The following is a 27,272-nucleotide window of genomic DNA, read 5'->3' on the forward strand; positions in this document are numbered from 1 at the left end:
CGCAGGATCCTTATTGACGGAGGAAGCTCAGTAAACATTATCCATCTTGATGTTCTGAAGAAAATGGGTATCCCTGAATCAGATATCACACCAAGATCCTCCGTGCTTGTAGGATTTAGTGGCGAAACTAAGAAAACCCTGGGGGACATCAAACTCCCAATTTATGTGGAAGGATTACATAATTATCAAAAATTTTGTGTTATTGACTGTTTGTCTTGTTGTAATGTTATCCTTGGCAGGCCCTGGATACACGATATGAAGGCAGTCCCATCCACCTACCATCAGTGTGTGAAGCTCCCTAGCCCATGGGGAATAATCAAGATCGATAGTGATCAACAGGAGGCTAAGGATTGTTACACCTCATCAATGAAACCAGCCTCGAAATCAAGGGAGCAATAGCAATTAAAGTATCCTCCAAGGGGTGTCTTGGAGGCAAGAGAGCAGGATGTGGACGAAATCCTCTTGGATCCCGATGATCCTGAATCCAATATCTACATCGGATCAGGGATCCTTGATAAAATGAAAGAAGACATAGTATCCTTCCTCAAAAGAAGAAAATCTACCTTTGCATGGAAACATGAGGATATGACAGGTATATCTAAGGATATTATCACTCATAAACTTGGCATTGACAGGTCAGTTAAACCAATCCATCAAAAAGGAGGAAGTTTACACCAGAAAGAAATGCTATTATCCAGGAAGAGGTAGAAAGATTACTACGAGCAGGTATGATCAGAGAAGTGAAGTATCCAAAATGGCTGGCCAATGTGGTTGTTGTTCAAAAGAAAAATGGAAAGTGGAGGGTATGTGTCGATTTCACTGATTTGAATAAGGCATGTCCCAAGGATCCTTTCCCATTACCCCACATTGACTCCATGGTGGATGCAACGGCGGGTCATGAACTGTTGACCTTTATGGATGCATCATCTGGATTCCAACAAATTCAGATGGAACCATCTGACCAAGAGGATACGGCCTTTATGACCCCAACCGGTTTATATTGTTATATTGCTATGCCTTTTGGATTAAGAAATGCAGGTGCAACATATCAAAGGCTGGTGAATATGATGTTCAAAGATCAAATTGGACAAACTATGGAAGTGTACATAGACGATATGATGGTGAAATCCAAAAAAGCTGAGGATCACCTAAGGGACTTGGAGGAAGCATTTGATATCCTTGATAATTATAACATGAAGCTTAATCCCTCAAAATGTCACTTTGGTGTTAAAGCAGGTAAATTCTTAGGATATATGGTAACCCAGAGGGGCATTGAAGCAAGCCCGGAACAAATCAAAGCATTGGTGAATATCAAATCCCCTGCCAACGCTAAGGATGTGCAAAGGCTAACAGGCAAGATAGCAGCTCTAAACAGATTCATATCCAAATCCTCAGAAAAGTGTAAAGAATTCTATGATATCCTAAGAAAGAACAAGAAATTCGAATGGACTGAAAAGCATGAGAATGCTTTACAAGCCCTAAAAGAATACATGTCCTCAGCCCCAGCATTGATGAAACCAGAAAAAGGAGATGTGTTATCCTTATACCTTGCGGTATCCTCAAAAGCAGTAAGTGTAGTCCTTGTTAAGGATCATGAAGGTACACAATATCCTGTCTATTATGTAAGTAAGAGTTTACTTGATGCTGAATCCAGGTATTCACACCTTGAAAAACTTATTCTTGCACTGATTATGGCATCTACTAAACTAAGACATTATTTTGAAACCCATGTTATTGTTGTTAGAACTAATTTTCCAATTAAGAATGTCCTCAGGAAACCAGAGATGTCCGGAAGAATGGCTAAGTGGGCAGTAAAGCTTAGTGCCCATGATATAAGATATGAGCCTAGAACAGCCATCAAATCCCAAGCATTAGCAGACTTTGTGGCTGATTTCAGTAGTGATTTACAAAAGGAAGCCGAATTGGAAGTCCAGCAGCTGGATGAAACCAAGGATCCTTGGATACTACATACTGACGGATCCTCAAATGTTAAAGGCAAGGGGCTTGGTATACTACTAAAATCGCCACAGGGGGACACAATACCCCATTCCATAGCTTGTGAGTTCCAAGCCACTAATAATGAGGCTGAATATGAAGCCTTAATCGCTGGTTTGCAAATTGCTAAGCATATGGGGATCAGGTATCTTGAGGTATACGTGGATTCATTGTTAATCACTAATCACTTTAATGGATCCTATGCTGTTAAAGTTGAAAAACTAACCAAATATTTAGAGATAGTCAAAGAATTAGCACTCTCCTTTGTTTCCTTCAGTTTGACACAGGTACCAAGGGAGGAAAATACAGAAGCTGATGCATTGGCCAATCTAGGATCATCTTTGAAGATCCCAGAGGATATAAGTATCCCCATCATCCATATCCTGGCTCCTGCTATTGAAAATCAGGTGGCCATGGAAATAGAAGAAGATACTGCAATGATCCCTAGTGAGGACACTCAATCTTGTTCAGGATCATGGATCTCACCAATCATGAGATACTTACAACACGGGGAGATTCCTATGGGAGAAAATCCTAGGGCTTTCAGAATTAAGGTATCTCAATTCACAATCTTAAATAATATGCTGTATAAGCGATCTCTTGCAGGACCATATTTGAGATGTATCGAGGATCCTGAAGTTCAAGAAGTTTTAAAAGACTTCCATGAAGGAGATTGTGGAAACCACACTGGGGGCAGGGCATTGTTCTCAAGGATCTTAAGGACAGGATACTACTGGCCAACTATGAAAAGGGATGCTGTGGAGTATGCTAAGAAGTGTGATCCTTGTCAAAGACACAGCAATATCCTTCATCAGCCGGCTGAATTTCTACATCCTACACCATCCTCTTGGCCATTCATGAGATGGGGGATGGATATAGTTGGCAAGCTCCCTAAAGCACCTGGAGGGAAAGTGTTCATGCTTGCTATGACTGACTACTTCTCCAAGTGGATAGAGGCTGAAGCTTTTGCCCAAGTTAGAGAAAAGGAAGTTATATCCTTTATTAAGAGAAACATTATAACTAGATTTGGCATTCCTTCTGAAATTGTATGTGATAATGGTTCCCAATTTATTGGGAGCAGGACTACTAACTTTTGTGACAGTTGGGGGATTAAGATGATAACATCAACACCAGTCCACCCACAAGCCAATGGTCAAGCAGAATCATCCAACAAGATCATCATCAACAATCTGAAGAAGAAACTTGGATCCAAGAAGGGGAAATGGGCAGAGGAATTGCCTTATGTGCTTTGGGCTGATTGGACAACCCCCAAGAATGCTACTGGTCAAATACCCTTCTCTTTGGTGTTTGGGGCAGAATCACTGATCCCAACAGAAATGGTGGTTCCAACTGCTAGAACAAGTACCCGTGATCCTGAGGAGAATGATGCAAACCTGGCTCAAGACTTGGATACTATTGAAGAAATCAGGGGTCTGGCTAGGATAAGGATGGCTAGCTACCAACAAAGAATGGCTGGTGCTTACAACAAAAATGTCAGGAAAAGGTATTGAGAAAAGCATTCCAAAATACCACCAATCCTGCTGATGGGAAATTGGCACCAAAATGGGAAGGCCCTTATTTGATTGAAGCCGAAGCAGGAAAGGGGGCATATAGATTGCTTACCATGGAAGGTAATCTGTTACCAAGAGCCTGGAATGCTGTCCACTTGAAAAAATATTTCATGTGAGCAGGATCCTTTTGGCATGAATGATCCTTACATTGGAAGTATCCTTCAAGGATCCCTGAAGCATCAATGATCCTTACTCTGGTAATGTCCTAAGCTTGAACTCTTATTTACATATCTTCTTATTTAAGGATAAGGATCATGTATCCTTCATCCTTCTCTCACGATATTTTGAGTTCTGATAAGTCCAGGTATCCTTAGCATAATGTCGACAATCTTCAGAAGCAACTCAGATCCTTGGGTTCAACCCCAGTTATTTGGGCTTGTCCCCAGTTATCCTTGGGCTTGTCCCCAGTTTTCGCCTGTAGCGCACGATGATCCTGGTATAGTTCACGACTTTGGGACCAGTACTCGCTTTAGGGGTTGATAACCCCATCGTACTGGCTATACCTAGGGTCCTACGTATAATGGTAGACGTACCATACATCCGTTCCTAAGGTTTCTAACGTTTTCACGTTAGCTAAGGTTTTGGCATTTTCATGTCATTAAGTTTGGATAGTCGCCAGTGAGGGCCATACTCCAGTTTACATACGATCCTTGGGCTTGTCCCCAGTTATCCTTCGGGCTTGTCCCCAGTTATCCTTCGGGCTTGTCCCCAGTTATCCTTCGGGCTTGTCCCTAGTTACCCTTCGGGCTAGTCCCCAGTGATCCTTTGGGCTTGTCCCCAGTTACTAACTTATCCATGATATTGGCTTAGTCCCAAGTTATATTCTATTTTTCAGGTTTTTGAAGTTAAACAATTAAGGATCCTTAATCCTTATTATCCATTAAAGTTTTACTTATGGTTATCCTGATTAAAGGTTAGGATCCTAACTTGGATCTTCAGGTATGATCCTTGACTATTTTTAATTTCATTCATTATTCATTTGAATAACCCTTAGACCTTGACAACGGAACCTATGATCCTTAACATGAACTACTTTTTGGAAATTTTCAACTATAGGATACTTGACCCTGGATCGTATCCTAAATTTCTTAAATATAATTTGCTTAACTTTTCTTACTCAGACAAGCATAAATCAAAATAATTGAAAGAATAAAAGATATACAAGGATAACATCACAGGATAAGTCAAAAGTTAAAAGTTTTATTCATTAAATATTTAACCCTTTCAAAAGTTGTCAAAATTGCCAACCCACGTTTCTACCAGCAAAACGTGGCCCGTCCACATGGGTTGGCAAAGGGTGTCCATTGTTTGTGCGGTCATAGCATGCAGGAAATTAAAAGGCGGCAGGATCACAATGGCTTCATCCCCCAAACAGAGGATCCCTCCACCATTTGTAATCCTACCTATTGTCTGAAGGATCCTGGATCCTTAACCCTAAACTATTGTTCAAATACAGACCATAATTGTTTTAAAACATCACAACCACCAAACAAAAAAAAATTGGGCTCCGGCTATGTCTAGAAATTTCCATCATTGCCCAATCCTGCAGCTCAATCCTTCGATGCACCATCACCACCGGCTCCACTTGCCTCTCCACCCTGATCCTTGCCAATGTCTCCACCCTCAAGCATCGGAATCTCCTCAGCCTCCTCATCATCCTCCAGTTCAGCCAGCCTAGCCTTCCAGCCTTCGACATCCCAGGTGCTCTTGTCAAAAGCAGGATCCTGAGCCTCCGTAGCCATCTGCAGCTGGATCTTATACATAGTTATCGCGGCAGAAACCTTGGCATCCTGGGTGATCTCATGCTTCTCATAGTCAAAGTTGATCAGCATCTTGGCAGCATCATCCTTGGTGGCCCGGAGCTCCTTCTGAAGGTCAGCTATCTTAAGATCCTTCAGCACACCCATTTGTTGAAGGTCAGCAATCTGGCGGTCTTGATCCTCGACGTGGCCAACATACGTCTCTATCTCAGCAAATTTCTGATGTTATGCCTTGTTTTCCTTGCAGAAATTTGCTGAGATAGAGACGTATGTTGGCCACGTCGAGGATCAAGACCGCCAGATTGCTGACCTTCAAGGTTGTAAGATCCTTACTGTTTTGGTCAAAAATCACACAAGGATAATGTAACCAAACTTTATGTAAACGGGGTATGATGCTTGGTTAATTATGAAGGTAAAGGATCACTTCTGTGATAAGAGATGCAAAGACACGATGATTTATACGAGGAAAAAGCCCTTGATCAATGTATGATCTCCGGCATAAAAAACCTCGGGTGATGGCAACTACCGATCACCAACTTCAATATAATAAAAGTATGATTACAACTTTGGATGATAATGAGCTGAGTACAAGGATCACTATTGTTTCGAGTGTCTAAGTGTGTGAGAGTTGCGTTGTATGTCGTGTGTGTTCTTCCGAATGAGGAAGAGTGGTATTTATATGTGTGTAGGTGACCTATTTTAGGTAGTTAAACTAATATTCAGCTCATTACCCCTTTAGAAATGAGATACAATCTAGCCTAAATAGCCGCCCATAAATCAAGCCAAGTTTCCATATCCTGTGCAACGTCTATCTTCAATTAAGCTCTTGCCATAATTGTGAAGACGCGTCCCTTGATCATGATGCCTAGAGCGTATCCTGCTAGATGTTCCTGCAAAACAATATTGTATTGAGCGGAAGTGGCCGTTAGTATGAGGATCACTATAATGTCCCATGATCCTGATCCTGAAGTCCTGCTGAGGATCACTGTCTGCCAAAGAAACAAGGATCACTGGTTAGGATCACGTATAAGGATCACCTATAATAAAAATCCAGCCCTAACAATTGCCCCCAAAATATAAGGAGTTTATTGTAAATAGACGAGTTATATTTTGTTTCGATCTTTTCTCCATCGGGCCACTCCGAATAACTAGCCGTTACATATGGACTAGCCGTTGCGATCATTACGTCATAGATGTGACAATCCCTGCAAATCATGATTATAAATAGGAGATAGGGTTAGGATCACTCTGCATTTAAATTCGAGATATCTTCCCTTTATAATCGCTACCGAAGACTGATCAGGTATCCTCTTCTTCTCTCTTTCCTTACTTCCTTCTCTTTGCTCTGTTTCTGTTCCGTTACAAATATGTTGCTCCGGAATTCTCCACACAAGGATTCCAAGAAGGATAGTCCCTTAAAAAGCCAGTGGATTATCAAGGATTCTCCTACGGAGAGGTGTTGCTTTACTGATGTTCACATAGACAGAATTCGTCATTGCTTTCCGGCGAATGCTGTTTTTAAGTCCTTCACACCTACCGCTCTGAGTGACTCTGTTTCGGACACCTGGGTGGCTTTTCCTGCTACTCCATTTACCATAGGGTATTCATATCCTTTTCCATTGTTCACCCAATCTTTCTTTTCCTTAACCGGCATCTCATATATCCAAGCTATGCCGATGATCTGGAGGGTTCTGTATACCTTCGAGAGGATCATCGAGCAGGAAGGGATTGATCTGGGGATGGCGGAGTTAGCTGAGTTTTACGATCTCACCACCTTTGGTTCTCACCGGTATTTGTTGAAACGGAAAGCCGGGGAGGATCACCCTGTCTTCAAGGTTACTAAGAACGATACAAACTGGAAGCGTCGCTTTTTCTTTGTTAGGAGGGATTCCATCCCAGATGGGAAGGATCTGCCCAAGGAATGGGCCACTCATGGTAGGATAGAGGATCCTCGAAGGATCACTATCAACCCCGTCTCATATAATGAGGATCACTAATATCTCTTTTTATCTCTTGTGCAGCTATATCCATTGCTCATCTGAAATTAAGCCCTGCTGCAAAAGAGAGAGTCCTAGCTTTTAAAAAGCTTAATCCTGAAATCAGAAGTTTCCAAGTCACCGTCCAAGATTCTCAAGAAGTATCCTCCGCATCTGCCACAATGTCAAGTAAGTATCCTTACCAAAAAGTAAGTTCCAAGCAAAAAATATTAAATTAGTTAGGAGACTTATCTTGTTTTGATTGTGTAGGTGCTGGGAAATCCGCTAAGTCTGCCAAATCTGCCTCCTTGTTTGGGATTGATGATCTTGCCAACGTCACGTCTTCGAAGAAGAAGACTTCTGCTGCTAGTCCTTCTGCTTCAGCCCCTAAATTACCCATTAGGGGTAAGGGAAAGAAGAGGAAAGTTTCTGAGGGTCTTCAAGGATTTCCCCTGATTCGCCAGCAGTTTCTTGATTCTGTCAACGAGGTTAGGATCACTGCCCCTGTTGGTTATCCTGATGGTTTTTGAGGATCACCCGTGTCTGACGTTATATCCTGTCGTTTTTGCAGAAACTTACTGAAATAGAATCTTATGTCAGCCACGTTGAAGATCAGGATCGCCAGATTGCCGACCTTCATCAAATGGGTGTGCTGAAGGATCTCAAGATCACTGATCTTGAGAAGGAGATCCGGGCTGTTAAGGATGAGGCAGTCAAAGCATTGATCAAGTTTGATTATGAGAAGCATGACATTACTCAGGATGCTAAAGTCTCTGCCGCGATAGCTATGTACAAGATACAACTGCAGATGGCCACGGAGGCTCAGGATCCTTCCTTTGATAAGAGCACATGGGATGTTGAAGGCTGGAAGGCAAGGCTGGCAGAGTTGGAGGATGACGATGATGTTGAGGATATCCCTATGCTTGAAGGTGGAGATGTTGGTAAGGATCAGGGGGAGGCAAGTGGAGCTGGTGGTGATGGTGCAGCGAAGGTTTGAGCTGCAAGATTGGGCAATGATGGAAACTTCTAGACATAGCCGGAGCCCAATTTTTTAAATTTTGATAGTAGTTTGTGGTGTTTGAAACAATTATGGTCTGTAATCTTCGAACAATAGTTTTTAGGGTTAAGGATCCTGGATCCTTTGAACAATAGGTAGGATTACAAAAGGTGGAGGGATCCTCTGTTTGGGGGATGAAACCTTTGTGATCCTGCCGCTTTTATTTTCCTGCACAATGCTAAGACCGCATAGACAATGGACACCCTTTGCCAACCCATGTGGACGGGCCACGTTTTGCTGGTAGAAATGTGGGTTGGCAATTTTGACAACTTTCTTGAAAGGGTTAATGATCCTTTTGTTTAATAATATAACTTTAACTTTTCTGGCTTATCTTGTGTTGTTATCCTTTAATTATCTTCTTTTTTCTCAATTGTCTTTGTAGTATATTTATCAAGAGTTGAAAATATGTTTTAATAAATTTAGGATATGATCCTAGATCAAATATCCTGATATTGAAAATATTCAAAGTTTTTTTTAGTTCAAGGATCATAGGTTTGGTTGTCAAAGTATAAGGGTCGGTTAGGATAATGAGTATAATCAAAATAGTCAAGGATCATACCTGAGGATCCAGGTTAGGATCCTAACCTTCAATCGGGATAACCACAAGTAAAACTTTAATGGATGATAAGGATTAAGGATCCTTATTTGTTTTAGTTCGAGAACCTGAAAGATGGAACATATCTTGGGACTAAGCCAATGTAAGAGATAAATTAGTAGCTGGGGACGTGCCCAAAGGATAACTGAGAATGATCCTGGAGGATCACTGGGGACAAGCCCATAGGATAACTGGGGACAAGCCCAAAGGATCGTATGTAAACTGGAGTATGGCCCTTTCTGGCGACTATCCAAACTTAGTGACATGAAAATGTCAAAACCTTAGCTAACGTGAAAACGTTAGAAACCTTAGGAACGGATGTATGGTACGTCTACCATTATACGTAGGATCCTAAATATAGCCAGTACGATGAGGTTGTCAGCCCCGGAAGTGGGTACTGGTCCCAAAGACGTGAACTATATCAGGATCATCGTGCGCTGCTGGCGGAAACTGGGGATAATCCCAAGGATAACTGGGGTTGGACCCAAGGATCTGCGGTGCTTTTGAAGATCTTTGACGATATGCTGAAGATACCTGAACTTATCACAACTCAAATGTTTCGTGAGTAGAGGATGAAGGATACATGATCCTTATCCTTAGGTAAAAAGTAAGAAAATGCAATAGTTTCTAGGATAAGCATATTACCAGAGTAAGGATCACTGATATCATCGGGATCCTTCAAGGATACTTCAATGTAAGGATCACGTGCATGGAGGATCATGTTCACATGAAATATTTCTTTAAGTGAACAGCATTCCAGGCTCTTGGCAACAAGTTTCCTTCCATGGTTAGCAACCTGTATGCCCCCTTTCCTGCTTCAGCTTCAATTAAGTAAGGGCCTTCCCACTTTGGTGCTAACTTTCCGTCAGCAGGATTAATAGTGTTTTGGAATGTTTTTCTCAACACCATGTCTCCGACTTGGAACTTCCTTATTCTGACATTTTTGTTGTCGGCACCAGCCATTCTTTGTTGGTAGCTTGCCATCCTTATCCTAGCTAGATCCCTGATTTCCTCAATAGTATCCAAATCCTGAGCTAGGATTGTAGCATTTTCTTCAGGATCACGAGCACTTGTTCTAGCTGTTGGGATCACCATTTCCGTTGGGATCACTGCTTCTGCCCCAAATACTAAAGAGAAAGGTGTTTGACCAGTGGCATTCTTGGGAGTTGTCCTATCAGCCCATAGCACATAAGGTAACTCCTCTGCCCATTTCCCCTTCTTGGATCCTAGCTTCTTCTTCAGATTGTTGATGATGATCTTGTTGGATGATTCTGCTTGACCATTGGCTTGTGGGTGAACTGGTGTTGATGTGATCATCTTGATTCCCCAACTTGATCCTGAAAGCTCTAGGATTTTCGCCCATTGGAATCTCTCCGTCTTGCAAGTATTTTATGATTGGTGAGACCCATGATCCTGCATAAGATTGAGCTTCTTCACTAGGGATTATTGCAGTATCCTCTTCTATTTCCATGGCCACTTGATTTTCAATAGCAGGAGCCAGGATATGGATGATAGGGATACTTATGTCTTCTGGAATTTTCAAGGATGATCCTAAGTTGGCCAATGTATCAGCTTCCGTGTTATCCTCCCTTGGTACCTGTGTTAAGCTGAAAGAAACAAAAGAGAGTGCCAATTTTTTTGACTATCTCTAAATATTTGGTTAGTTTTTCACCTTTAACAGCATAGGATCCGTTAAAGTGATTGGTGATCAATAATGAGTCTACATATACTTTAAGATATTTTACCCCCATATCCTTAGCAATTTGCAAGCCAGCAATCAAGGCTTCATACTCAGCCTCATTGTTAGTTGCTTGGAACTCACAGGCTATGGAGTGGGGTATTATGTCCCCCTGTGGCGATTTGAGTAGGATCCCGAGCCCTGTGCCCTTGACATTTGAGGATCCGTCAGTGTGTAATATCCAAGGATCCTTGGTTTCATCCAGCTGCTGGACCTCCAATTCTGCTTCTTTTTGTAGATCACTACTGAAATCAGCCACAAAATCGGCTAAGGCTTGTGATTTAATGGCTGTTCTTGGTTCATATCTTATATCATGGGCACTAAGCTTCACTGCCCACTTAGCCATTCTCCCTGACATCTCCGGTTTCCTGAGGACATTCTTAATTGGAAAATTAGTTTTAACAACAATAGTATGGGTTTCAAAATAATGCCTTAACTTAGTGGATGCCATGATTAATGCAAGAATAAGTTTTTCGAGGTGTGAGTACCTGGATTCGGCATCAAGTAGACTTTTACTTACATAGTAGATAGGATATTGTGTACCTTCATGATCCTTGACAAGGACAGCACTTACAGCGGTTGAGGATACCGCCAGGTATAAGGATAACACATCTCCTTTTTCCGGTTTTGCTAATGCTGGTGCTGAGGACATATATTCTTTAAGGGCTTGTAAAGCGTTCTCATGCTTCTCAGTCCATTCAAACTTCTTATTCTTCCTTAGGATATCGTAGAATTCTTTGCATTTTTCTGAGGATTTCGATATGAACCTGTTCAAAGCTGCTATCCTGCCTGTCAGTCTTTGAACATCCTTGGCATTGGCAGGAGATTTGATATTTATTAATGCTTTGATTTGTTCCGGACTTGCTTCGATGCCCCTCTGGGTTACCATGTATCCTAAGAACTTTCCTGCCTTAACACCAAAATGACATTTCAAAGGATTAAGTTTCATGTTGTAACTATCAAGGATATCGAATGCTTCTTCCAAATCCCTTAGGTGATCCTCAGCTTTCTTTGACTTGACCACCATGTCATCTATGTACACCTCCATAGTTTTTCCAATTTGATCTTTGAACATCATATTCACCAGCCTTTGATATGTTGCACCTGCATTTCTTAGTCCAAAAGGCATGGCAATATAACAATACAAACCTGTTGGGGTCATGAAGGCTGTATCCTCTTGGTCAGATGGTTCCATCTGAATTTGTTGGAATCCAGATGATGCATCCATAAAGGTCAACAGTTCATGCCCCGCTGTTGCATCCACCATGGAGTCAATGTGGGGCAATGGGAAAGGATCCTTGGGACATGCCTTATTCAGATCAGTGAAATCGACACATACCCTCCACTTTCCATTTTTCTTTTGGACAACGACCACATTGGCTAACCATTTTGGATATTTTACCTCTCTGATCATACCTGCTCGAAGTAATCTCTCTACTTCTTCTTGGATAATGGTATTCCTTTCTGGTGCAAACTTCCTCCTTTTTTGATGGATTGGTTTGATAGACCTGTCAATGCCAAGTTTGTGAGTAATAATATCCTTAGATATACCTGTCATATCTTCATGTTTCCAAGCAAAGGTAGATTTTCTTCTTTTGAGGAAGGATAATAAGTCTTCTTTCATCTTGCCAAGGATCCCTGATCCGATATAGATTTTTGATTCAGGATCACTAGGATCCAAGAGGATTTCATCCACATCTTGTTCCCTTGCCTCCAAGACATTCCTTGGAGGATACTGTAATTGCTATTGCTCCCTTGGCTTCGAGGTTGGCTTCATAGATGAGGTATAACAATCCTTAGCCTCCTGCTGATCACTGTCGATCTTGATTATCCCCCATGGGCTAGGGAGCTTCACACATTGATGGTAGGTGGATGGGACTGCTTTCATATCATGTATCCAGGGCCTGCCAAGGATAACGTTGCAACAGGATAAACAGTCAATAACACAAAATTTCTGATAATTATGTAGTCCTTCCACGTAGATTGGGAGTTTGATGTCCCCCAGAGTTTTCTTCGTTTCTCCACTGAATCCTACAAGCACGGATGATCTCGGTGTGATGTCTGATTCTGGGATACCCATTTTCTTCAGAACATCAAGCTGGATAATGTTCACTGAGCTCCCTCCATCAATAAGGATCCTGCGGACAAAATGGTTAGAGATAAAGAGAGTGATGACTAAACTATCATGGTGAGGATCCTGAATGTTAATGCGATCATCCTCATCAAATGTTATCATCTTCCCTTCTGAGACACTTGATGTTCTAATAGGCCTTTCACCATTATCCATTTTTGATTCTTTTGCATGTCTTTTGGCCGCCGAGAAGGATGTACCACAGATGTCTGATCCTCCGGATATAAAGTTGATCACTTGTGCATTTGCCGGAGGTGCTGGAGCTTTTTCGGGGATCCTTTCAGGATCCTGGGTCCTTTGCTTTTTTCTCCCCAGCAATTCTTTTAGATGCCCCTTGCTTAGCAGGTATCCAATTTCTTTTCTTAAGGCTATGCAATCTTCAGTTAGATGCCCGAAATCCTCATGGTATGCACACCATTTTGACTTGTCTTTAGTCCCGGATGGTTTATCATTCTTCCTGGGCCACCTAGCTTTTTCACCTAGATTCTGCACTGCAAGGATTAGTTCATGATTATCAACGGAAAAACAATATTCTGAGATTGGAGGATATTCTTCATCATCCTCTTCTTGGTCAACAGCATGCACATTCTTGTTCTCATTTCTATGGTAGGATTTGAATTTGTTGTTCTTGAAGGAGGATCCTTGCTTCTCCTGTTTTGAGGATCCTACTTGTTTCTCCTGGATCCTCTTGTCATCTTCCAGCCGGATGAACCTGAGTGCTCGAGTTCTTACTTCATCTAGATTCCTGCATGGTGTCATAACAAGATCATCATAGAATAATGAATCCTTAAGCAGTCCCATTTTGAAGGCTTCGACAGCCGTAGCCATATCCAAGTTGGGAATGTCCAAGGATTCTTTACTAAATTTAGTTATATAATCCCTTAATGATTCATTATGATTTTGAGTTATCATGTACAAATCACTAGTTAATTTTTCAAATTTTCTACTACAAGAGAATTGGTTATTGAATAAATTAACTAAATTGGCAAATGAAGTAATAGAGTAAGGGGGAAGACTTAGCAGCCACTTAAGAGCTGATCCAGTAAGAGTGGATCCAAATCCTTTACATAGGCATGCTTCCTTCAACTTTTCTGGGATAGGATTGATTTCCATCCTCTCCCTGTATTGTGCTATATGCTCCTCTGGATCCGTTGTGCCATCATACAGCTTCATGGTAGGGACATGGAATCTTTTGGGTACCTCTGCATCACAAATTGGTGGTGCAAAGCGAGATACCTTGTGGCTTCCATCTGCAATCTCTGGGATAGGTTTGACTATCCCTGGAACACTTGAGATCATTTCTTTTAGCTTCTGCAACTCCCTGGCCATAGCATGATTGGTACCTGTATCCTGCATGAATCCATGGTTAGTGGTAGGATAGTTATTTAAAGTGTTACCTCCCATTGGGTTCAAGTTAGGGAATCCATATTGCTGGGATTCTGGAACAACGGAGGGACCAGTGGAAGCAATGGTCTGCATTGGAATGAAGTCCCCTTGATGGACATCTAGACTTCCTGTTTGCAAACTTTTTAGGGATCCTGGCATCTGTAAGGATCCTGGTGTCTGGGATGATCCTGGAACGAAGGAGGATCCGTGAACCTGGGATGATCCTGGAACAAAGGAGGATCCTTGAACCTGGGACGATCCTGGAACAAAGGAGGATCCTTGGCCCTGGAATGATCCTGGAACAAAGGAGGATCCTTGGCCCTGGAATGATCCTGGAACAAAGTAGGATCCTTGAAACTGCTGTGCCCCCGGATAGGCTCCCGGATTCATGAAGGATCCCATGTATTGAGGATAGGATCCTATTGGCTGAAAATGTGAATCTGATGTCTGTGTCATTGCTGCCGAGTTGAGATGTGTTCCTTTTGACTCCCCTATGATTTGCACGTCGGGGATCCCTGATGGCTGGGAAGTGATCATTGGAGTATCGAAGCTCAAGGATTTGGGCATCAGTGGGGAATGATCCTCTGCCGCTTTCTTTTGTCTTTTGAGGTCTCCAATTTCCCTGAGGATCCTGTCATTAGTCTCATCCTGCCGCTGCATACGATCCTTCATCTGCAAAATTAAAGCAAATACATCACTAGTACTGGGAATAGAAGAATTCATAGCAGAAGAAGATAGAGGTTTAGAGAAAGTGGGAGTTGATCTTTTCTCAGTATTTTTCTGAGATCCTGCCGGTGGAGGAGGCAAAGTGATATGTGATGAGGTGACTGCAGACATCGCCCTGGACGTGTTCTTCAATGATGAAGCCATGTAACTCTTTGAAATGATTTCGAACAAAAGATTTTCTTATGAATGAAGCACCAATTGCCCCACGGTGGGCGCCAAACTGTTTTGGTCAAAAATCACATAAGGATAATGTAACCAAACTTTATGTAAACGGGGTATGATGCTTGGTTAATTATGAAGGTAAAGGATCACTTCTGTGATAAGAGATGCAAAGACACGATGATTTATACGAGGAAAAAGCCCTTGATCAATGTATGATCTCCGGCATAAAAAACCTCGGGTGATGGCAACTACCGATCACCATCTTCAATATAATAAAAGTATGATTACAACTTTGGATGATAATGAGCTGAGTACAAGGATCACTATTGTTTCGAGTGTCTAAGTGTGTGAGAGTTGCGTTGTATGTCGTGTGTGTTCTTCCGAATGAGGAAGGGTGGTATTTATATGTGTGTAGGTGACCTATTTTAGGTAGTTAAACTAATATTCAGCTCATTACCCCTTTAGAAATGAGATACAATCTAGCCTAAATAGCCGCCCATAAATCAAGCCAAGTTTCCATATCCTGTGCAACGGCTATCTTCAATTAAGCTCTTGCCATAATTGTGAAGACGCGTCCCTTGATCATGATGCCTAGAGCGTATCCTGCTAGATGTTCCTGCAAAACAATATTGTATTGAGCGGAAGTGGCCGTTAGTATGAGGATCACTATAATGTCCCATGATCCTGATCCTGAAGTCCTGCTGAGGATCACTGTCTGCCAAAGAAACAAGGATCACTGGTTAGGATCACGTATAAGGATCACCTATAATAAAAATCCAGCCCTAACACTTACAAAAAAGAACCGCCGCTTCCATTCACATCATTTTTGGTAACCTTGAGAACAGGGTGCTCCTCTCCAGCTTTTCGTTTGAACAAGTACCGGTGGGATCCAAAAGTTGTAAGATCATACATCTCACCCAACTCCGCCATACCCAGATCAATCCCTTCTTGTTCGATGATCCTTTCAAGGGTGTATAAAACCCTCCAGATCATCGGCATAGCCTGGATATAGCAGATGCCGGTAAGGGAGAAAAAAGACTCGGTGAACTGAGGGAAAGGATATGAGTATCCTATCATGAAAGGAGTGACCGGGAAAGCTACCCAAGTCTCAGAGATATAATCGCTCAAAGCGGTAGGGTTGAAAGACTTAAAGACGGTGTTCGCCGGAAAACAATGACGGATTTTATCAATCTGAGAATCAGTAAAACAACACCTCTCGGTGGGGGAATCCTTGATGATCCCTTGACCCTTCAAGGGGCTATTATTCTTAGGATCCTCACTGGGAGAATTCCGGAGCAACATTTTTTACAAGACGATGGAAAAAGAAAGAAAAACAGAGTAAGCAAGAGAGAAGGAGAAGGGGAATACCTGTTCAATCCTCTGATCGCGGTTATAAAGGAAAGAGTTCTTGAATTTAAATGCAAACGATCCTATCCCTATTTCTATTTATAATGATGATTTGTGCAGGGCTGTCATCTCCATTACGTCAGATCGCAACGGATAGTTCATTCTTAACGGCTATATATCCGTTGAGTTAGTTATAGATAAGATTCGGCAAAATATAACTCGTTAATATTACATAATTACTCCTTATATTTTGGGGGCAATTGTTAGGGCTGGATTTTTATGACCTATGATCCTTACTTGGTATCCTAACAAGTGATCCTTGTTTCTTTGGCAGATAGTGATCCTCAGAAGAGCTCCAGGATCAGGATCATGGATCATCCTAAGGATCCTCATACTAACGATTGTTCTCTTTGGATTTAATGTTGTTTTGCAGGAATTACGAGTTGGACCAGGTCTTAGCAACGTAAACAAGGAATCTGTCACGCTAATTTCGCACATGCATAATCAAAGATGGACGTTATGGAGAATATGGAAACTCAGCACAATTCAAGGGCAATTAATTAGGCTAAATTTACTTCTATTTCTAAAGGGGTAACGAGCTAGTAGTTAGGTGATTTGCCTAAAATACGACCACACACACTTATATAAAGGGCACTCTTCAGCATTTGGAAGACACAACACATTTCTCACACGCTTTAGCATACGACACTATAGTGATCCTTGTACCTAGCTCGTTACCATCCGAAGTTGTAATCATTGTTTGTTATATTGAAGTTTAGTGATCGGTAGTTTCCATCACCCGAGGTTTTTTATGTCGGAGATCATTCATTGATCAAGGGCTTTTTCCTCGTATAAATCCTTGTGTCACTTGTGCAATTTATATTTAAGTGATCCTTTACTTTGCTCATCATACCAAGCATCATTCCCCGTTTACAAAGAGTTTGGTTGCATTATCCTTGTGTGATTTTTTGACCAAAACAAGCAGGATTCGTAGTATTCTGAAAAGCTTTCCTTAACACACAATCTCCGACTTGGAACCTTCTAGTCCTTATATTCTTGTTATATGCTCTGGATATCCTCTGTTGATATGCCGCCATCCTTAGCTTTACTGCGTCTCTTGTCTCATCAACAGTATCCAGTTCTTGACATAAGATTTCAGGATTTGATTCAGGATCCCGTAGGCTTGATCTAGCTGTCGGTATCACCATTTCTGTCGGGATCACTGCTTCTGCCCCAAATACCAAAGAAAATGGGGTTTGGCCAGTAGCATTCTTCACAGTTGTTCTATCAGCCCATAGGACAAATGGTAGTTCCTCTGCCCATTTTCCTTTTTTGGCACCTAACCTCTTCTTTAAATTGTTGACGATTATCTTGTTCGAGGATTCTGCTTGTCCATTTGCTTGAGGATGCACTGGTGTTGACGTAATCATCTTAATTCCCCAACTCTTGCAAAATTCAGTAGTTCTTTTGCTGATGAATTGAGAGCCATTGTCACAAACTATCTCAGCTGGTACCCCAAATCTGGTCAGGATATTCCTCTTTATGAAGGATACCACTTCTTGATCCCTGACTTGAACAAAGGCCTCGGCTTCGACCCACTTGGAGAAATAATCTGTCATTGCCAGCATAAAAACCTTTCCTCCTGGAGCCTTTGGAAGTTTTCCCACTATGCCCATTCCCCATTTCATAAACGGCCAAGGGGATACGATAGGATATAATGGTTCTGCAGGCTGATGCAGGATGTTGCCGTGTCTTTGACATGCATCGCATTTCTGAGCATACTCCGCGGCATCCTTTCTCATGGTCGGCCAGTAATATCCTGTTCTCAACACCTTCGAGAACAGAGATCTGCCCCCAGTATGGTTGCCACCGTCTCCTTTGTGTATATCCTGAAGTACCTCCTTGGTTTCAGGATCTTCCAAGCACCTTAGGTACGAACCTGCAAGGGATTTTTTATACAAAATATTATTTATAATAGTAAAACGAGATACCTTCATCCTAAAAGCCTTAGGATTTGCATCATTTTGGGATATCTCCTTCTTGAAGATACTTCACAATTGGAGTCATCCAGGATTCAGGATCCTTCTCAGGATATCCATCACCAGGATCCTAGATACATGCTACTTCTTTATCCTGAGATTTGAAATGTTCTATTGCAGGATACAAGATGTGCACTATTGGTATCTGAGTTCGTTCTGGTATCCTGACAGTAGATCCTAAGTTTGCTAGAGCATCAGCTTCAGCATTCTTTTCTCTTGGTACCTGTTCAAGTATAAAAATTTCGAAATATCCTGCTAATTTTTTAACAATTTCAAGATATTCAGCTAACTTTTCTCCTTTTACTGCATAAGATCCATTGAAATGGTTAGTAATCAACAGGGAATCAACATATACTTGTAAACATCTAATATTCAAATTTTTAGCCAATTCTAATCCTGCTATCAGAGCTTCATACTCAGCTTCATTATTGGTAGCAGAAAATTCACATTTAATAGCCTGGGGTAATGTGTCCCCCTGTGGCGATTTTAGTAGTATACCCAAACCTACACCTCTTACATTAGATGCACCATCAGTATATAGTGTCCAAGATTCTATATTTTCTTCGAGTTGTTGCACTTCTAGGTCTACTTCATTTTGAATATCACTACTGAAATCAGCCACAAAGTCTACTAGAGCCTGAGACTTTATAGCATTTCTAGGTTCATATATTAGATCATAGGCACTTAATTTTACTGACCACTTAGCCATTCTACCCGACATCTCAGGTTTCCTAAGCACATTCTTAACAGGATAATTAGTTTTAACATGAATCCTATGTGTCTCAAAATAATGTCTAAGCTTAGTTGATGCCATAACTAGGGCTAATATCATTTTTTCTAGATGAGAATATCTAGTTTCAGCATCTAATAAACTTTTACTAACGTAATAGACAGGATACTACTGACCTTCATAATCCTTTACAAGGACAGCACTTACTGCATTCCCTGATACTGCGAGATATAGTGATAATGGTTCACCATCCTCGGGCTTCATCAATAGAGGTGCGGTTGAAAGATATTGCTTTAATTCCTGTAGGGCTGCTTCATGCTTTTCTCCGCACTCGAACCTCTTATTCTTCTTCAGGATATCGTAGAATTCCTTGCATTTTTCCGAGGATCTTGATATAAATCTGTTTAATGCTGCTACTCGCCTTGTTAATCTTTGAACATCTTTCATATTTGAAGGTGACTTGATATCCAAGATAGCTTTAATCTGCTCTGGGCTTGCTTCTATCCCCCTTTTAGTCACCATGTATCCTAAAAACTTTCCTGCCCCCACTCCAAAATGGCACTTGGCAGGATTTAGTTTCATATTATACTGGTCTAGGATATCAAATGCTCCTTTAATATCCTGGAGATGATCCTCAGCCTTCTTGGATTTGACTACCATATCGTCAATGTACACCTCCATGGTGTCCCCCAGTTTGTCTTTAAACATCATGTTCACCAATCTCTGGTACGTTGCACCTGCATTTTTTAAACCAAAAGGCATAGCAGTATAACAGTAAATACATGTTGGTGTCATGAAAGCAGTATCCTCCTGGTCTGAAGGTTCCATTTGGATCTGCTGGAATCCTGAGGATGCATCCATGAAGGTTAACATTTCATGACCGGCAGCGGCATCCACCATCGAGTCTATATGAGGCAGAGGGAATGGGTCTTTAGGACATGCTTTGTTCAAATCAGTGTAATCTACACAAACTCTCCATTTCCCATTCTTCTTTTGAACCACGACCACATTTGCTAGCCACTTGGGAAATTTGACTTCCCTGATCATTTTGGACTTCAATAGTCTTTCAACCTCTTCTTGAATAATTATGTTTCGTTCTGGAGCAAACTTCCTTCTCTTTTGTTGGATAGGCTTGAAAGACCTGTCAATTCCAAGCTTGTGAGTTATGATATCCTTAGAAATACCTGTCATATCCTCATGCTTCCATGCGAATGTTGACATCCTGCATTTCAAAAAGTTAGTTAACTGATTTTCAATATCCTGAGGGATATTGGTTCCTACAAGCACCGAGATATCTGGATTATTCTGGTCCAGGATAATTTTCTTAACATCCTGCTCCGAAGCCTCCACAATATCTTGGGCTCGCATCTTTAATTGCTATCCTGCTTTGGATTTTGTTGAGGATTTCATCGAGGATGAGTAACATTCCTTTGCCTCCTGTTGATCACTTTTCACCTTGACAACCCCCCAAGGAGTAGGGATCTTGATGCACTGATGATAGGTTGATGGCACAGCTTTCATATCATGGATCCATGGCCTACACAATATGATATTGTAGCAGGATAAGGAGTCCATGACACAGAAGCGTTGTATTGAGTTGACTCCTTCGACATATACGGGAAGTTTTATCTCCCCAACAGTATTCTTTGCTTCTCCACTAAACCCTACAAGCACAGTAGACTTTGAGGTAATCTCCATCTCGGGAATGTTCATTCTCTTCAAGGTTTCCAATTGGATGATGTTGACTGAGCTGCCATTATCCACCAATATCCTGCGTACAAAGTGATTAGCAACATATAAAGTTATTACCAGAGCATCATGATGAGGATCTTGGACAGTATCCATGTCATCACTATCGAACGTGATCATTTTATCAGTCGTGAGGGTTGACATCCTGGTTGGCTTATCTCCCCTTTCTGCCTTAGCCTCTTTCGCATGTCTTTTTGCAGCAGAGTATGAAGTTCCACAAATGTCGGATCCTCCTGAAATAAAGTTAATTATCTTGGCATCCGCAGGTGGTGATGCCGCACGTTCAGGATCCTTCTCAGTATCCTGACCCTTATTCCTCTTTCTTCCCAGAAGATCCTTCAGATAACCTTTGCTCAGGAGATAGCTTATTTCCTTCCTTAGAGCAATGCAATCCTCTGTGACATGTCCAAAATCTTCATGGAAAGCACACCATTTAGATTTATCCTTCCAATCAGCTTTCTGTTGGTTCTTCCTAGGCCACCTCGCTTTGTCTCCTAAACCCTGCATAGCATACATCAGTTCAGGTATATTAATGGAAAAACAATATTCTGACAACTCAGGATACTCCTCAGGATCCTCGTCTTGGACGACGTTCACTCTTTTGTTTTCATTTTTATCATACGGCCTAGAGCGGTATGGTTTATGTGAAGATTCTGATTTCCTGTTCGTTGATTCATATGTTGAGGATGCATTCATCCTCTCTTGCATTTTCTTATCATCTTCAAGCCTAATATATCGCAAAGCCCTGTTTCGAGCTTCGTCCAAGTTCCTGCAAGGATTCATCACAAGATCCTGATAAAACTGGGAATCCCTTTGTAGTCCCATCTTGAATGCTTGGACTGCTGTAGCAACATCAAGGTGTGGGATATCCAAGGATTCCCTGCTGAATTTGTTCACATAATCCCTTAGGGATTCTTGAGGTCCCTGTGTTATCCTGTAGAGGTCACTTGTTAGTTTTTCAAAGCTTCTACTGCAAGAAAACTGACTGTTAAACAAATTAACTAAATGAGAAAATGATGTAATTGAATGAGGTGGAACATTTAGAAGCCATTTCAAGGGTGATCCTGTTAGATTAGAGCCGAAGCCCTTGCACAAGCATGCTTCCTTAAGTTCTGGTGGGATAGGGTTAATCTCCATCCTCTCCCTATACTGGGCAATATGCTCCTCCGGATCCGTCGTCCCATCATACAACTTCATGTTAGGAGTCTGGAATCTCTTTGGGATTTCTACATCACAAATCGGGTGAGCAAAGCGGGATATATTGTGACTATCCCGGGATACTTTCGGTATAGGCTGCACTATCCCAGGCACACTTGATATCATATCCTTCAACTTTTGAAGCTCTCTGGTTATCGCTGATGTCACACCTGCATCCTGCAATGATCCAAGATTATTAGTAACAGGGATACTGGTGTTAACGGACAAGTTACCAGCTTGGTGATTCTGGTCATATCCTGTAGCGTATCCTGGAGCATATCCTGGATTTCTCACAGTGGACACCCTGACCGAAGAGGGTATCTCCGGAATATGACTCTGGGAATGGCTAGGCATAATATTCCCCCTGTTATCCTCAGTATATACTGCCGAACTGAAGTTCAAAGATCTAGGCTGCAAGGGAGTGACAGTATCCTCAGTGGGCCTTCTTGAGCTAGATTTCAAGAGTTGTATCTCTCACATCAGCATTTGGTTGGTCTCCTGCTGTTGCCTCATCTGTTCCTGTACACTACCAAACAAAGTTAGAATTTCTTCATTAGAGGCCAAAACAGGACCAGATCCCTGAATATTCTGAATGGGAATAACATCCCGAGCCACATGAATTTCGGTTCCTTGTGAAGAGGCTTGCGTTCTCGGAGGAGGTGGTGGGAGCATCGAACCAATTGTTGTAGAGGTTGTAGCAGACACGGTGGAAGAGCTCATGTTTGATCTCGAAGCCATTGAAAATAGTATAGCAAAAAGTTTTGAAAATAGAGAACAGATTAATGATTTTACAAAAGCTTTTAGTAGAAATAGCACCACTTGCCCCACGGTGGGCGCCAAATTGTTTTGGTCAAAAATTACCTAAGCAATTAAGTGATCAAATTAGTTTTGTGAGGTAGTGTGCTAGTAATACTTTGTGAAAAATATGTTGGTTTGTTAGTTTGCAAAAACAGTTAACAGGATACGGCTCAGGATATCGAGCTGTATCTACGAACAAACGATGAGCAAAAATGTAAAGGTTGACACGTGATGTACGAGGAAAGCCCTTGATCAATCTAGATCTCCGGCATAAAACCTCGGGAGCTGACAATCGTCCGCTGCCTTGTTCTTCTTATTGCTTGAATAACAGGATACAATGCAGGATATGACACGGATCAACTAAGTGTTACAATGCGATTCGACTGCAAGTGTTTGTGTTTGTGAGTGGTTACAAGCGGTAGAGAGTAAGAGTGTACGAGAAATTGTGTGTGTGAAAGTCATGTCTTCCTATGATCCATGCATTCCTTTATATAGTAAAAGGAAATAACTAACTATGCTAAAAATCCGGGATATTATGCTAAAAATCCGGGATACTGAGATTATTTCCTTTCTAAACGTTGCCAGCCTGTTTACACTCGTTTTCCACGCTCTTACTAACTATAACTCCGGGATTTAAGCTTCCATAACCGTTACAACTGTTTTGGTTAAAAATCACACAAGGATTATGCAACCAAACTCTTTGTAAACGGGGAATGATGCTTGGTATGATGAACAAAGATAAGGATCACTTAAATGAAAATTGCACAAGTGACACAAGGATTTATACGAGGAAAAAGCCCTTGATCAATGAATGATCTCCGGCATAAAAAACCTCAGGTGATGGAAACTACCGATCACCAAACTTCAATATAACAAACAATGTTTACAACTTTGGATGGTAACGAGCTAGGTACAAGGATCACTATAGTTTCGTATGCTAGAGCGTGTGAGAAATGTGTTGTGTCTTCCGAATGCTGTAGAGTGCCATTTATATAAGCGTGTGTGGTTGAATTTTAGGCAAGTCACCTAACTACTAGCTCGTTACCCCTTTAGAAATAGAAGTAAATTTAGCCTAACTAATTGCCCGTAATTTGTGCTAAGTTTCCATATTCTCCACAACGTCTATTTCCGGTGATGTATGTGCGAGATTTACGTGAAAGATTCCTTAATAACGTTGCCAAGACCAGGTCCAACTCGTAATCCCTACAAAACAACATTAAATTCAAAGAGAACAATCGTTAGTATGAGGATCCTTAGGATGATCCATGATCCTGATCCTGAAGCTCTTCTGAGGATCACTATCTGCCAAAGAAACGAGGATCACTCGATAGGATACCATGTAAGGATCACCGGTCATTAAAATCCTGCCCTAACAATTGCCCCCAAAATATAAGGAGTAATTATATAATATTAACGAGTTATATTTTGCCGGATCTTATCTATAACTAACTCAACGGATATATAGCCGTTAAGAATGAACTATCAGTTACGATCTGACGTCATGGAGGTGACAACCCTGCACAAATCATCATTATAAATAGAAATAGGGATAGGATCGTTTGCATTTAAATTCAAGGATTCTTCCCTTTATAACCGCGACCAGAGGATTGAACAGGTATTCCCCTTCACCTTCTCTCTTGCTTGCTCTGTTTTTCTTATTTCGTTCAATATGTTGCTCCGGAACTCTCCCAGCAAAGATCCTAAGAATAACAGCCCCTTGAAGGGTCAAGGGATCATCAAGGATTCCCCCACCGAGAGGTGTTGTTTTACTGATTCTCAAATTGACAAAATCCGTCATTGTTTTCCGGCGAACACCCTCTTTAAATCTTTTAGCCCTACCGCTCTGAGCTATTACATCTCTGAGACTTGGGTTGCTTTCCCGGTCACTCCTTTCATGATAGGATACTCGTATCCTTTCCCTCAGTTCACCGAGTCCTTTTTCTCTCTTACCGGCATCTGCTATATCCAGGCTATGCTGATGATTTGGAGGGTTTTATACACCCTTGAAAGGATCATCGAATAAGAAGTAATTGATTTGGGTATGGCGGAGCTGGCTGAGATGTATGATCTCACAACTTTTGGATCCCACCGATACTTGTTCAAACGAAAGGTTGGAGAAGAGCACCATGTTCTCAAAGTTACCAAAAATGACATGAACTGGAAGCGGCGGTTCTTTTTTGTGAGGAGAGATACCATCCCTAATGGGAGGGATCTGCCCAAGAAGTGGGCTACCCATGGTAGGATAGAGGATCCTGGAAGGATCACCGTAGAAGTTATCCTTTAGCATAAGGATCACTAACATTCTTTTGTTTCCTTATTGTGCAGCTATATCCGTTTCTCATCTTAAGTTGACTCCTGCTGCAAAAGAGAGACTCTTGGCCTTTAGGAAGCTTGATCCTGAAATAAGAACTTTCCAGGTCACCACCCAGGATTCTCAGGAAGTATACTCTGCTTCTGTCACAATGTCAAGTAAGTATCCTCTTTTAAGGAATATTTATATAATGAGAGTCAAATAAAATTAAGATACTTATCTTGTTTTGGTTTTGCAGGTGCTGGAAAATCTTCTAAGTCTGCTTCGAAGTTCGGCATCGATGATCTTACTAATGTCAAATCCTCAAGGAAGAAGACTCTTGCTGCTAGCCCAACTGCTTCAGCCCCTAAAGCACCTATCAGGGGAAAAGGAAGCAAGAAGAGAAAGGCCTCTGAGGATTTGCAAGGTCTGTCCCTGCTCCGCCAACAGTGTCTGGATTACATCAACGAGGTAAGGATCACTGTCCTGCTTGTGTATCCTGCTAGTCTAAGGATCACTTGATTTCTGAGGTCATTCCTTGTCTTCCTTGCAGAAATTTGCTGAGGTAGAGACATATGTTGGCCACGTTGAGGATCAGGATTGCCAGATTGCTGACCTTCAACAGGTTGCGGTGTTGAAGGATCTCAAGATAGCTGATCTTGAGAAGGAGCTTCGAGCCACCAAGGATGATGCTGCCAACATGCTGATCAAGTTTGACTATGAGAAGCATGAGATCACCCAAGATGCCAAGGTCTCTGCTGCAATAGCTATGTACAAGATCCAGCTGCAAATGGCTATGGAGGCTCAGGATCCTGCTTTCGACATGAGCACATGGGACGTGGAGGGCTGGAAGGCGAGGCTGGCAGAGCTGGAGGATGATGAAGAGGCTGGGGAGATCCCGATGCTTGAGGGTGGAGGCGCTGGCAAGGATCATGGTGGAGAGGCAAGTGGAGCCGGTGGTGATGGTGCAGCGAAGGATTGAGCTGCAGGATTGGGCAATGATGGAAATTTCGAGACTTATCCGGAGCCCAAATTTTTTTTTGTTTGGTGGTTGTGATGTTTTAAAACAATTATGGTCTGTATTTGAACAATAGGTTTAGGGTTGAGGATCTAGGATCCTGTGAACAATAGGTAGGATTACATATGGTGGAGGGATCCTCTGTTTGGGGGATGAAGCCATTGTGATCCTGCCGCCTTTAATTTCCTGCACTTGCTATGACCGCATGAACAATGGACACCCTTTGCCAACCCATGTGGACGGGCCACGTTTTGCTGGTAGAAATGTGGGTTGGCAATTTTGACAACTTTAAAAAGGGGTTAAATATGAATAAAACTTTTAACTTTTGACTTATCCTGTGATGTTATCCTTGTATATCTTTTGAACTCTCAATTGTTTTGATTTATACTTGTTTAAGTAAGAAAGGTTAAGCAAATTATGTTTAAGAAATTTAGGATATGATCCAGGATCAAATATCCTATAGTCGGAAATTTCCAAAAAGTAGTTATTTTTAAGGATCATAGGTTCAGTTGTCAAAGTGTAAGGGTTATTCAAAATAATGAATGTAATCAAAACAGTTAAGGATCATACCTGAGAATCCAAGTTAGGATCCTAACCTTTAATCAGGATAACCATAGGAAGAACTTTAATGGATAATAAGGATTGAGGATCCTTAATTGTTTATCTTTGAAAACCTGAAGATAGAATATAACTTGGGACTAAGCCAATACCATAGATAAGTTAGTAACTGGGGACATGCCCAAAGGATAACTGGGGACAAGCCCAAAGGATCACTGGGGACAAGCCCGAAGGATAACTGGGGACAAGCCCAAAGGATCACTGGGGACAAGCCCGAAGGATAACTGGGGACAAGCCCAAGGATCATATGTAAACTGGAGTATGGCCCTCACTGGCGACTATCCAAACTTAGTGACATGAAAATGCCAAAACCTTAGCTAACGTGAAAACGTTAGAAACCTTAGGAACGGATGTATCGTACGTCTACCATTATACGTAGGATCCTAGGT

Source organism: Helianthus annuus, chromosome 14 (genome assembly GCF_002127325.2).
Source record: "Helianthus annuus cultivar XRQ/B chromosome 14, HanXRQr2.0-SUNRISE, whole genome shotgun sequence".
NCBI lineage: Eukaryota > Viridiplantae > Streptophyta > Magnoliopsida > Asterales > Asteraceae > Helianthus > Helianthus annuus.